A 12,105-nucleotide genomic window follows, 5' to 3' on the forward strand; every position below is an offset into this window, starting at 1 on the left:
TATCATTGTGTACTTGGGGTTGCTGGTGAAGAAAGGTTCATGTGCATTTGGGAAGATACCAAGAGAATCTGGAGTGTTTCCTTGGAAGATGCTGAGGTCTCAGTGGGCCATGTGTATCATTGGAATTATCCCTCTTTTTCATAGTCTTTGGAGATTTTGATGTTTGACCTGGATCACTCACTGTAAATGAAAATATGGTGTCTTGTGTCTGTGGATCCTTGGGTGTCCTCTTTTGTGTTTTGCCTCATGCGTGAGTCATCAGGGCTTGGAATGCTTTGTGTTTGTATAAGAGGGTTCAAGGCTCATTATGGGCTCTGTGTACACCATGAAAGTTTGTAAGTTTGTTTGAGGCCCACTGGGAAATTAGGAGTACTAAGGTTAAGATTGCAGAATGCTTGTTATAAGGTAGTCCTGCTCGATAGGGATCTGTGGGCCCAACCTGAGAAGAATCATAAAGTCCTATGACATAGGGGAAGATGGCTCCGAAAAATCAGAGGGCAGCCTGGAGGCTCGTCCTCTAGAAGATGGAGCTGCAACTCTCTTGCTGCCAGGCCAGTGCTGGGTTCTCTGTTATCCACTCCTGTCCCTCACAAAATAAGCACACACACAGGCATGGTACAGAAAACACGGAATCTTAACTGCACTGTTGATAGTAATGTAAATGGTACTGCTTTGTTGGAAAATAAAATGGAAGTTCCTTAACAAATTAATATAAAACAGTTCTACAGTCTGTCAAACCCATTTCTGACAGATATCCAAAGGAAAAGCGATCAGTTTTTCAGAGATATGTCCGGAGTCCCGTGAGTGTGACTGGATTTGCAGTAGCCAAGGCATAGACACAGCCCAGATGTCTCTTGACAAAAGAATAGGTAACAAAAGTGTGGTATAGAAATATTTATTATATACTGTATACTCATGAACTATTTTTTCTCTATATATAAATATAAAAATCAAGAATCCTGCATTTATGCCAAAATGAATGAACCTAGAGAACATTATGCCAAGTTAAATAAGCTTGACAAAAGAGGACAGACACTATGTGGAAACTAGACTTGTCAAACTCATAGAGCCATCGAGTAATAAGGCTGTTACCAGGAGCTGGGTGGAGGGGGAAATGGGGCACTGGTAGTCAAGGAGTAGAGATTTTCAGTTGTAAAATAAGTAAGTTCTGGGGATCTGAGGTACTGCATGCTGCCGGTAGTGTTTCTATATCCTTGAAATTCATCCAGAGAGAAATAATACAGTATATTCATAGGTGGAAGTGTAACTTACTCGACTATAATAATTATTCAGTGTATGAATCTATCACATAATCACTTTGTACACAGTACGTTTATACCATTTTTGTTAGTTACACCTTAGTAAGGCTGGGAAAGAAAAAGAGAGTTGGGGGGTGCTCTTCTCCTCTGAATGGTGCTCAGCCCAGGCTTCACGTTTCATTCATGAAGCATTTGCATACCCATGTTTTGTACCCTCTGACCAGAGATTTCCCCTTCAGGTAACTTGTGTTGGTCCACAGCTCGAGAATGTTTAAGATGCCCCAGCTGATTCCAATCTGGATCCCTCACTGAGCATCAGGACTCTGACTCTGAGTCCTCCCAGTCCTGTGGGCTGAGATCTGGGCTGAGAAGGGCGTGCTCTGTTCTGACTGGGGATGGATCAGGGCCTGCTGTGTGACCTGAAGGAGATTGCCTGGTCAGCTGAGGTGTCCCCTGCTGCTGTGGACATGAGGCCTCATCAGGAGGGGAGTGTGATCCGACGGAAAGTGTGGGAAAGTCGATGTTGGTCTCTCTGCGGGAGTTGACTGTCCTGAGTCCCTCCTGAGACAGTGGCCACAGGGGCCTGTGTGTTCCTCATGGTGAGGGCTTCCTTGTGTGTGTGGTTGGGGCTCAGGAAGGGGATGTGTTGACTCTAAGCATTAAACAGCATGTTTTAAACTTTCATGATAGACCTCTGAAGACTTATGTTGCCTGAGGAAGCTCTGAAGTTAAAGAAGAGGAAGGAAAAGGAGTGAGGCATGGCTCTTTCTCAGGTAAGGTCATATTTAGTCTGTCCTTCCTGAAATGCCCTTCTCTGGACTCGCTAATGGTGTCTGACTGTGGAGTGTCCTGTCTGACTCCTGTACACGCACACTCATCTGGGGCCCTCCCTCAGGGCCTGTTGTCTCCACTTAGATTCCGTCTCCCCATGACCTGGTGGCCTGGCCCTTGTGAGGAGGCTCCCCTGGGCACCATCCTGGGCAGGGCTTCTCACCCATGGGTTGGAGACAGGGTCTTAGTGCTGTTGGGAGTCAGGGATTGCTTAGGGCCCATCTGGATGTGCTGTCTGCTCTATCAACCAGGGTAAGGAAACTGCACGTCGAAGTCAGGTATTAATATGCACAATAGCCAGTAAAATCTGGGAATCAGATCAATTAGGGGCAGTTTGTTCTGACTTTTTTAAGGCAGTTCAAACTAAAATGTGGGTCAATCTCTTTAAATCCTTATGCTAATAGAATGGAAAGTTCAGAAATAGACATTAGTGAAACAGTGTTTTTTAGTTCATTATCAGATTTAAACTATGAAATGAATCTAAGTCTTTGGCAGGTGGAAATTTTCATCACCTCCATTCTTCAGAGGTTGTCCTTTCACTCTGTGGATTGAATCCTTTGACACAGAGATGTTTTAACCTTTAATGCAAGCAAGATTCCACCTTCATTCTTTTGCTGGTGGATATCTATTTTCTCAGCATCATGGTTATTGAGACTGTCCTTGCCCTTTTGTGTATCTTGACATCCTTGTGAATATAGCTTACATATACACAAAGAATTATTTCTGAGTACTGTGTTCTGTTCAGTCGGTTTATTTGTCTGTTTTTATACCAGTACCACATCACCTTGATTACCTTGTAATAGGTGTTGAAATAGACCTCCATCTTCCTTCTTCAAGAGTTTTGCTGTTTGCTCTTTCAATAGTTCTGTGACTTTCACCATGTTTTATTCTGCTTCTACAAAGATTGCTATTGCAGTTTTGATAATGAGTTAATTGATTGATTGATCCTTTGTGTGGTTATTGAAGAGTCTTTTTTGATATAGCATGTTTCTTTTGTAATCTTTATGATTTTTACTGATGAAACTTTGTCATGTGGGAAAGAAGATAAATTTACTTCTTTTTCAATTTGGGGACCTTTGATTTCTTTTTCTCATCTAATTGCTCCAAGGGTTTCAGTGCTTTGTTGAACTGTAGTGCAGAGTGTGCATCCTTGCCTTCTTCTTGACCTCAGAGGAAAAGTTTTCATTCTTTCCCCATTGCTGTGCTCTTTTCATAATGGCATTTATTATGTTGATGTTGGTATAATTTATTGTTTGTAGTTTGTTGAGTGTTCCATCTTGAAAGGTTGTCAAATTTTTGTCGAATGGTTTTTTCTGCATCGAGATGATCCTGTGTTTTTTTTCCATTAATCTGTTAAGGTAGTGTTTCATATTAATTGATTTTTGTATGTTGACTTCTCCTTGCCTTATATGAATAAAATCCACTTGGTCATGGTGTCAGATCTTTTTATTTATTTTAATTGAAGGATAATTGCTTTACAGAAGTTGTTGTTTTCTGCCAAATACCAACCTGAATCAGCCATAGGTATACCTATGTCCCCTCCCTCCCGTCTTCCTCCCTATCCCACCCCTGTAGGTTGTTAGGGAGCCCCTGTTTGAGTTCCCTGAGTCATTCAGTAAATTCACATTGGCTCTCTACTTTACATGTGGTAATGTAAGTTTCCGTGGTACTCTCTCCATACATCTCACCCTCTCCTTCCTCCCCTCCCCCTCCATCTGTTTTCTGTGTCTGTTTCTCCAGATCTTTTTAATGTGTTGAAGTGGGTTTGCAAGTATTTTAATTTTGCATCAGTATTCATCAGGTGTATTGGTTTCTAGTTTTCCTTTCTTGTGTCTTTGGGAAATCATCAAACTATTAGAATCATGATTGCTCCATACAATTAGCAGGATTAGTGGTAATTCTTTTGTAAATGTTGGTAGAATTTGGTCCTGTATTTTTCTTAGAGGTTTCTGACTACTTTTCAAATCTCTCTAGTTATAATGGGCTTCCCTGGTGACTCAAATCATGAAGAATCTGCCTGCAGTGAGGGAGACCCAGGTTTTATCCCTGGGTCGGAAGATTCCCTGGAGAAAGGAATGGCTGTCTAGTCCAGTATTCTTGTCTGGAGAAATTCCATGGACAGAGGAGCCTTGTGGGCTACAGTCCATGAGGTCACAAAGAGTCAGACACGACTGAGTGGCTAACACTTTCAGTTTTAACACTTCTCAATTTTTTAATTTCTTAATAAGTAAAAGAGTTTGTATGTTTCTGAGAATTTGCCAGTATTTCCTATATTCTGTCATTTATAGGCATTATTGGTCATAGTCCTTCCTTATCTTTAGAAACTTTCTTTGACCTCAGTTGTAATCACTCCTGTTGCATATCTGTTTTTAGTTATTTGAATCTATTTTTCTCTTTTCCTTAGTCTAGGTGGGGTTTTCCTATACAGTTTTTTCAAAACATCAACTCTTGGTTTGTTGATTTTTATATTTTTCTGCTTTCTATTTTAGCTCTGGTTTAATCTTTCATATTTACCTGTTTCCTTCTGCTAAACTTGAGTTTAGTTTGTTTCCCATTTTCTGCTTCCTAGAAGTCTAAAAGTAGAGTTCGGATTTAAGATCTTTCCTCTTTTTTACTGTAAGCATTTAACAGTTCAGACTTTCCTTTTAGTACAGTCTTCTCTCTGTGTTACAAATTTTGTAATGTTGTCTTTTTGTTTTCATCCATGTATTTAAAAATTTCCATGTGATTGTTTTTCTTAGACCCATTTGTGGTGTAAGAGTGAGTTGTTTAATGTCCACATTTGGGGAATTTTCTTTTTTTCTTGTGTTTATTTCATTGTTATTAGGGAAGATACTTCTATGGTATCAGTCTCTTAAAGTTGTTAATTTTGGCCTAACGTGTGGTGTCTCGTAGAGAATGTTTTATGTGTCCTTGAGATGCATGTGTTTTATGCTTTTGTTGGGCCGTGTGATCTGTACATGCCTGTTCAACTTGGGCGTTGAAATCTCGTACTATTCCTGTGCCACTATTTCTGTCTTCCTTTCCCTTAATGTTTGCTTCATTTTTCTGAGATATCTAATGTTAGATGCATATATATTTTTACTTGTTACAGCTTTTCGGTAAATTGACCATTTTATCATTATACAATTTATCTCATTGCACTTTTTTTTTTCCTTCAGTTTATTTTGTCTGATATAACAGTCTCCCCTGCTCTCTTTAGGATGGACTGTCTTTTTCCATCCTTTCACTTTTCACCTTTCCATGTCCTTAGGTTTGTGAGTACTACTTGTTTCAACTCTGACAAACTCTGTGTCTCTTGCCCTGTGTTTTTCCTGTTACTTGTTCTAGTGGCCCCTGCGCATGCGCATCGTATGGTGGTGAAAGACAGACACCCTGGACAGCTCCTTTCATGCCACTGTAATTTCAGAAGGAATGTATTGAATGTTTCCTTCCCATCATGATGTTTCTTGAGATAGTCTTGCTTAATAACTATTTTTTCCCATATTCTTTTTGCCATGATTTTTAATTCTCCAAGAAGTGTTTTACTTTACTATTGTGATAATTTTTTTTTGTCATAATCTAATGACTCTTCTAATTTCAAATCACTGTTTTATTGATGGAAAAAAAAGCAAAGAAAGTCTTTGGCTTCTGTTAATGTCTTGCTGTGTAAATTTAAATGGATAAAATTGTATTTGTAGTTTTGTATATGGTAATTTTATTATGAATTGAATTCAGGTTTTTTTTTTTTATTGTTTTTACCAGTTTTCTTTTGGTAGCCTAGTATAGAAGCCTGTTAACAAACTCAGCTGAGTACAAAAAATACATTTTTATTGTCTGAAAGATGCTGAAATACATGTGAATAAAAAATACATGTGGATTATATAAAATTGTCTAATAAATCTGTCAAGAGATGAATCCTCTCATTTCAGTTAATTTTTTATAGATATGTATGCATGCATGTGCAAGTCTGTGGTTTAGATAGAAGACATCATGATTTAAAAACTACATATCACCTTTTTTTTCAGTTGAAATTATGTTCTCAGTATAATCTGTGGCCTTGAAATTTTCTAAACAATCCTGTTAGTGTTTTAAGTAGTAAATGACTAACAGTTGTGTTTCTGTATCCACATCTATAATGACCTTTCATGCCATTCCACATTGTTCACCTTGGACTTTTTTTTTTTTTTTTTTTATTTTTATATTTATTTGTTTTCCTTCTGTGAAACCGTGAGCCCACCACTTTTCCCAGGCTGCCTGGGGAGTTACAGGAAAGGGAACATACAGGGCAGACACAGAAGAAAGAACTATGGGAGGTGGAAACAGCTCCTTCGTATTGTGAAGAAGATGAGCTAGACCACCATCAGGCAAAACAGCCCCATGGCCTTTGAGAGGGCCAAGCCCATGGTGTAGAAGAGCTACTGTTTCAGAGAAGGGTTCCTGACACAACAGCGGTGAAGCTCCTGAACACAGTCCCACTTCCAGCCCCGGAGCCAGCCACCCCTGCTGTGGCAGCTCCAGCTCCAGGGAACTTGTCTGCTGTGTCAGAGTCCCTTGAAATGGCACTAGTTTGGAAGATGTGGCTAGGAATAAGTGAGATGGTCCGGGGACCTGGGGCTACCAAGCTGCTCTGGCTCTCATCAGTCAGTGTCTCTGGTCCTTCACCACCACTGCGGACAGTGATCACTCAACAGGGGGGAGGTTCTCCCGATCAGGGAGAGGGTAGAGACTAATTTGGCACAGGTGTCCATTTTCAGGGGATGAAGGCCCAAGGCCCAAGAGCTGCTCCCCATGCAGACAAGACAGAGGGGCAGGGAGGAGGCTCACCTTGGACTTCTTTCAAGTTTTCTTTAGGAGCCTTCTGTCAAAGGATTTTGAATGTTCTCTGTATTACTTAACTGTTAGATGCTTAAGTTTCAGTTGCTGAGCCCAAGCTTCTGAGTTCAGGTGCTTGGTGTAACATTTACCTTCTTGATCTGAGCTGAGTTTTTCAGAGTGTCTGTGACACAGTTTTTCTTCTGTAAGGTGGAAACAGATCGTTCTTTAATGAGCTATTGCATTGATGACAGATTCTTGCCTGTAAAGTATTTATTTAATGTTTAGAGTAGTATTACAGTAATTTAGAGCAACAGGAAGCCTTCAGACACTTTTGGTCCTTGCTGCTGTTATCAACATCATAACTGAAAATTTTGACCTTTCCATTAGGAGTGCCATGGACTTCATCATCTCTGAAGACACCACTCATGCTGTACCTCATCTAGATAATGAATTGCACTCACTGGGTAGAACATAAAATCTGACACTTCTATATAGCCAATACACTGTTGAGTTGTATTTATATATATTTCATGGATTTTGAACAATGATGAAAATTCCATATTAAATTGGAGGATTTCATAAGGTCTTAGGAAAAAGCATAAGAAATTAAAATTAGAGATCCATAATTTCTCCAGATACCCCTGCATGGATCTGTTAGAACACATACTTGAACCAAGTCAATCCTTACCCCTTACTACCCTTTCTCTTTTGCATGAAAATGAGAACTTTTCATGGCCCTTTTGGTGACATGTGGTTTCATTTCAGGAACGACTGACCTGTGAGGATGTGGCCATCGAATTCACTCAGGAGGAGTGGGAATTCCTGGACCCTGCTCAGAGGGCCTTGTACAGGGAAGTGATGCTGGAGACCTACAGGAACCTGCTATCTGTGGGTGAGGATGACTTCCTTCCAGAGCTGCCCTTGGGTATCTGCATTTTCCCTGTGTGCCCCCTTGGGAGGCCCTGATGTCTTTCATCTGAGAGTTCTGGTGACTCGGGCATGATACAGCTTCACAAGGTTAAACTGACCCTCTTCAGATGCTGTGTCTGTTTCATGTCACTGACTAAGGATCAAGCCTGCACCCCGTGCATTGGAAATGCAGAGTCTTAACCACTGGATCACCAGGGGAGTCCCAGAATTTCTGTTTCGGATCTGAATAGTATTTCCACATTGGAGCACGAGAAAAAGCTCTGGACAGTGGGGAGTGATGGATGTAAAAATAGCTAAAAATACAATGTATAAAGAAAAACGAGTATCTCAAAAGGGCTGTTTTTTTCTGTTTAGGAGTGGGACAAGTTGGTGGATTGGATCCTCTGTGGTCGTTACTTAGGAAAATGTAAGGAGAGTGGATAGAGAGATCGTCTTTTTGATCCTAGATCCTACGAGGGGAGCATATGTGAATCTCGCAGGCTCTTAGCTTGCCATCTGTAGGTCGAGCACATGGTCCCATATCCAGATCCTGTAATGTCTGACCTTCATGTTGTATTATTTTTACTCTTGTGCTGCTCTACCCCATCTGGGAATGTCAACTGTTCCCGATGTTACATTCTCCTTACTTTGTATCCTTTTACCTCTTAAATCTCTTTGAAATATATTCCTGAGGGTCTGAAATTTTATCTGGTTTCCTTGCTGTGATAATCCACCTATGTTTAATTGGCAGCCTCTGCTGAGTCGCTGTGGGGTGGATTTACTAGGTAACAGAAAACTGTGATGGAGACACTATCCCTAATATCATTTTCTTGCTCTGTACAAAGTCACCACTTGAAGCTATCCAGTAGAGTGGTCAGTATGTTCTAGGATTATGAGAGAGAAAGTATCACGAGAGCCCAATACATCTTTCCAGGTTATTTTATGGCTTTGGAGACTCTGTCAAGGGCACCGTGACAGTGTTGTTCATGTGTATCAAAGACCATATATTTTAGCCTCTGTCAATGCTATGGTAATTTATCCCAGGACACCTTTGTCCAGGTTCACATTCTCATATCTATGAGGCTATTGGCTGCACTGTTGTTCTGTGCATTATAAGTATTTTTTTATTTTTTCATTGAGTTCAAATTTCTGTGTTACTCTTAGTGTTTCTGTTTTGTATTTGCAATGTGTTGGATGGTTGATTGGGGAATGGTCCCTATGGTGGAACTGATGATCAGACCCTCTTAAAATTCTTTATATATTCTTTATACTCATTTATTATCAGATGTATGATTTCCACATATTTTCTCTTTTACTGTTGATTGTCTTTTCAAACTCACTGCATTTTAATGCACAGTAGTTTATAATTTTGATATAGTTCAATTTATTATCTGGTTTTAATTTGTGGCCTGTGCTTTTGGTGTTATATCTGGTAAATCATTTGTGGGTCCAATTTCCAGAAACAGTTCCTACACATTTACTTCTAGGAGTTTTATACATTTGGGACTTAGGTTTAGGTCTTTGAACCATTTTGAGTTCATTTTTGTCTATAGTGTAAGATAATGTTCCAAGTAAATTCTTTTGCTGGTGGGTATTCAGTTTTGTCAACATGTCTTGTTTCATAGACTGCTTCCCCCACTTAGCAGTTTTTACACCCTTGTGAAACAGCATTTGAACATCTCTGCAAGACGTGTTTTTGTTTTTGTTTTAACCATTCTTTTTAGGTATGATGCTGCTGCTGCTGCTAAGTCGCGTCAGTAGTGTATGACTCTGTGCGGCCCTACAGACGGCAGCCCACCAGGCTCCTATGTCCCTGGGATTCTCCAGGCAAAAACACTGGCGTGGGTTTCCATTTCCTTCTCCAATGCATGCATGCATGCATGCCAAGTCGCTTCAGCTGTATCCAACTCTGTGTGACCCCATAGATGGCAGCCCACCAGGCTCCTCTGTCCCTGGGATTCTCCAGGCAAGAATACTGGAGTGGGTTGCCATTTCCTTCACCACTTTTTAAGTATAGTTAATTTACAATGTTGTGTTTCAGGTATACAGCAGTTTACAAGATACTCAATATAGTTCCCTGAGCTATAGTAGGTTCTTGTTGTTTATCTATTTTGTATAAATATTAGTTTGTATATATTCAGACTCCTAATTTATCTCTCCCTTTCCAGCCCCTACAGCCATCCTGCACTATCCCCTTTGGTAACCATAAGTTTGTATTTTATGCTGGTGAGTTTATTTTGTGAATAAGTTCATTTGTATCATTTATTTCAGTTCAACATATAATATCCTATGATATTTGTCTTTCTCTGTCTGATTTCACTTAGAATAATCCCTAAGTCTGTCTATATTGCTGGAAAAGGCATTACTTCATTGTATTTTATGCTGTGGAAGTGGCAACCCACTCCAGTGTTGTTGCCTGAAGAATTTCATGGACAGGGGAATCTGGCAGGCTGCAGGCCATGGGGTCTTAAAGAGTTGGACACGGCTGAGCTACTTTCACTTCACAATATTCCCTTGTATATATGTACCACATATTCTTTATCCCTTTGTCTGTCAGTGAACATTTAGGTTGCTGCTATGTTTTGCCTGGTATAAATAGTGCTGTTAAAAACATTGGGGTGCATGAATCATTTTGAATTGGTTATCATCCTTTCTGGATATATGCCCAGGATTGGAAATGCTGGTTCATGTGATAGCTCTGTTTTTAGTTCTTTATGGAACCTCCATGCTATTCTCCAAAGTGGCAGTACCAATTTATGTTCCTTCCAACAGTGTAGGAGGGTTCTCTTTTCTCCATACCCTCTCAAGCATTTATTGTTTGTAGACTGTTTGATGGTGGTCATTCTGACCAGTGTGAGGTGATACATTTTTGTGGTTTTGATTTGCATTTCTCTCATAATTAGAGATGTTGAACATCTTTTTAGGTGATGTTGGCCATCTATTTGTGTCCTTTGGAGAAATATCTGTTTTGATCTTCTGCTCAGTTTTTGACTGGGTTGTATCAAACATACAACATATTAAGCTGTATGAGCTGTTTGTATATTTTGGAAATAAATCCCTTATAGGTAGCATTATTTGCATCTATAGTCTCCTAGTCCAAAACTTGTATTTTTGTTCTTTTTTTGGTTTCCTTTACTTTGCAAAAAGGTTTTAAATTTAATTAGGTCTCATTTGTTTGATTTTGCTTTTATTACCATGACTGTAAGAGATAGATCCAAAAAAATTTTGCTGACATTTATGTCAGTGTTTTGCATTTGTTTTCCACTATGAATTTTATAGTATCTGGTCTTGCATTTATATGTTTAATACATTTTGAGTTTATTTTTGTATGTGGTGTTAGAGAATGTTGTAATTTCATTCTTTTTCATCTAACTATCCATTTATCCCAGCATCACTTATTAAAGCGACTTCTTCATTCTATATTCTTTCCTCCTTTGTTATAGAATAATTGACTATAAGTAAATTGGTTTATTTCTGGGTTTTCTATCCTGTCCTACCGATCTGTGTTTCTGTTTTGTGCCATTATCATACCACTTCCCTGGTGGCTCAGAGGGTAAAGCATCTGCCTACAGTGCAGGAGACCCAGGTTCAGTCCCTGGGTCAGGAAGATCTCCTGGAAAAGGAAATGGCAACCCACTTCAGTATTTTTGCCTGAAAAATCCCATGGACAGAGGAACCTGATAGGCTACAGTCCATGCGGTCACAAAGAATCGAATATGACTGAGCGACTTCACTTTCACTTTGTTGACTGTAAGTTTGTAGTGTAGTCTGAACTCAAGGAACATGATTCCTCCAGCTCTGTTATTCCTTCTCAAGATCATTTTAGTTATCAGAGTCTTTTGTATTTGGTACAAATGAAGTTTTTCTTTGTTTTATGAAATATGTCATTGTTAATTTCATAAGGGTTGCATTGAATATGTAGATTGCCTTGGATAGTATGGTCATTTTGACAATGTTACTTCTTTCAATCCAAGAACATGGTATATGTTTCCATCTGTTTGTGTCATCTTTGGTATCAGTCATCAGCATCTTATAGTTTTATGAGTACAGTTCTTTTGACATTTTACGTAGGTTTATTCCTTAGAATTTTATTATTTTCTATGAGATGGTGAATGGGATTGTTGCATTAATTTTACTTTCTGATATATCATTATTAGTGTATAGAAATGCAGCAGTATTCTATATATTTTGTATCCAGTAAGTTGACTCTGTTCATTGATGAGGTCTAGTAGTCATCTGGTGGCATCTTCAGGATTTTCTGTGTGTAGCATCATAGTGACAGTTTAGCTTCTTCTTTTTTTTTTTTTTT

At 39.3% G+C, this 12,105-nt stretch overlaps 1 long non-coding RNA gene across 2 annotated transcripts in view; it reads left to right on the forward strand.

Annotated features, from left to right (window-relative positions):
• The window catches only part of LOC104985092, a 13,652-nt gene extending 3,651 nt beyond the window's left edge, over positions 1-10,001 (forward strand). Inside the window, exons 2-4 of one of the 2 annotated variants that reach the window (XR_824837.1) lie at positions 1,950-2,032; positions 7,653-7,779; positions 9,965-10,001. This is a non-coding gene — a long non-coding RNA (uncharacterized LOC104985092). Of the gene's footprint in view, positions 1-1,949; positions 2,033-7,652; positions 9,528-9,964 lie in introns of those variants that run through there. The other variant, XR_824836.1, reaches the window with a different exon arrangement.
• Positions 10,002-12,105: the final 2,104 nt, after the last annotated feature.

The sequence above is a fragment of the Bison bison genome, unplaced genomic scaffold, assembly GCF_000754665.1.
Source record: "Bison bison bison isolate TAMUID 2011002044 unplaced genomic scaffold, Bison_UMD1.0 scf7180017845486, whole genome shotgun sequence".
Taxonomy (NCBI): domain Eukaryota; kingdom Metazoa; phylum Chordata; class Mammalia; order Artiodactyla; family Bovidae; genus Bison; species Bison bison.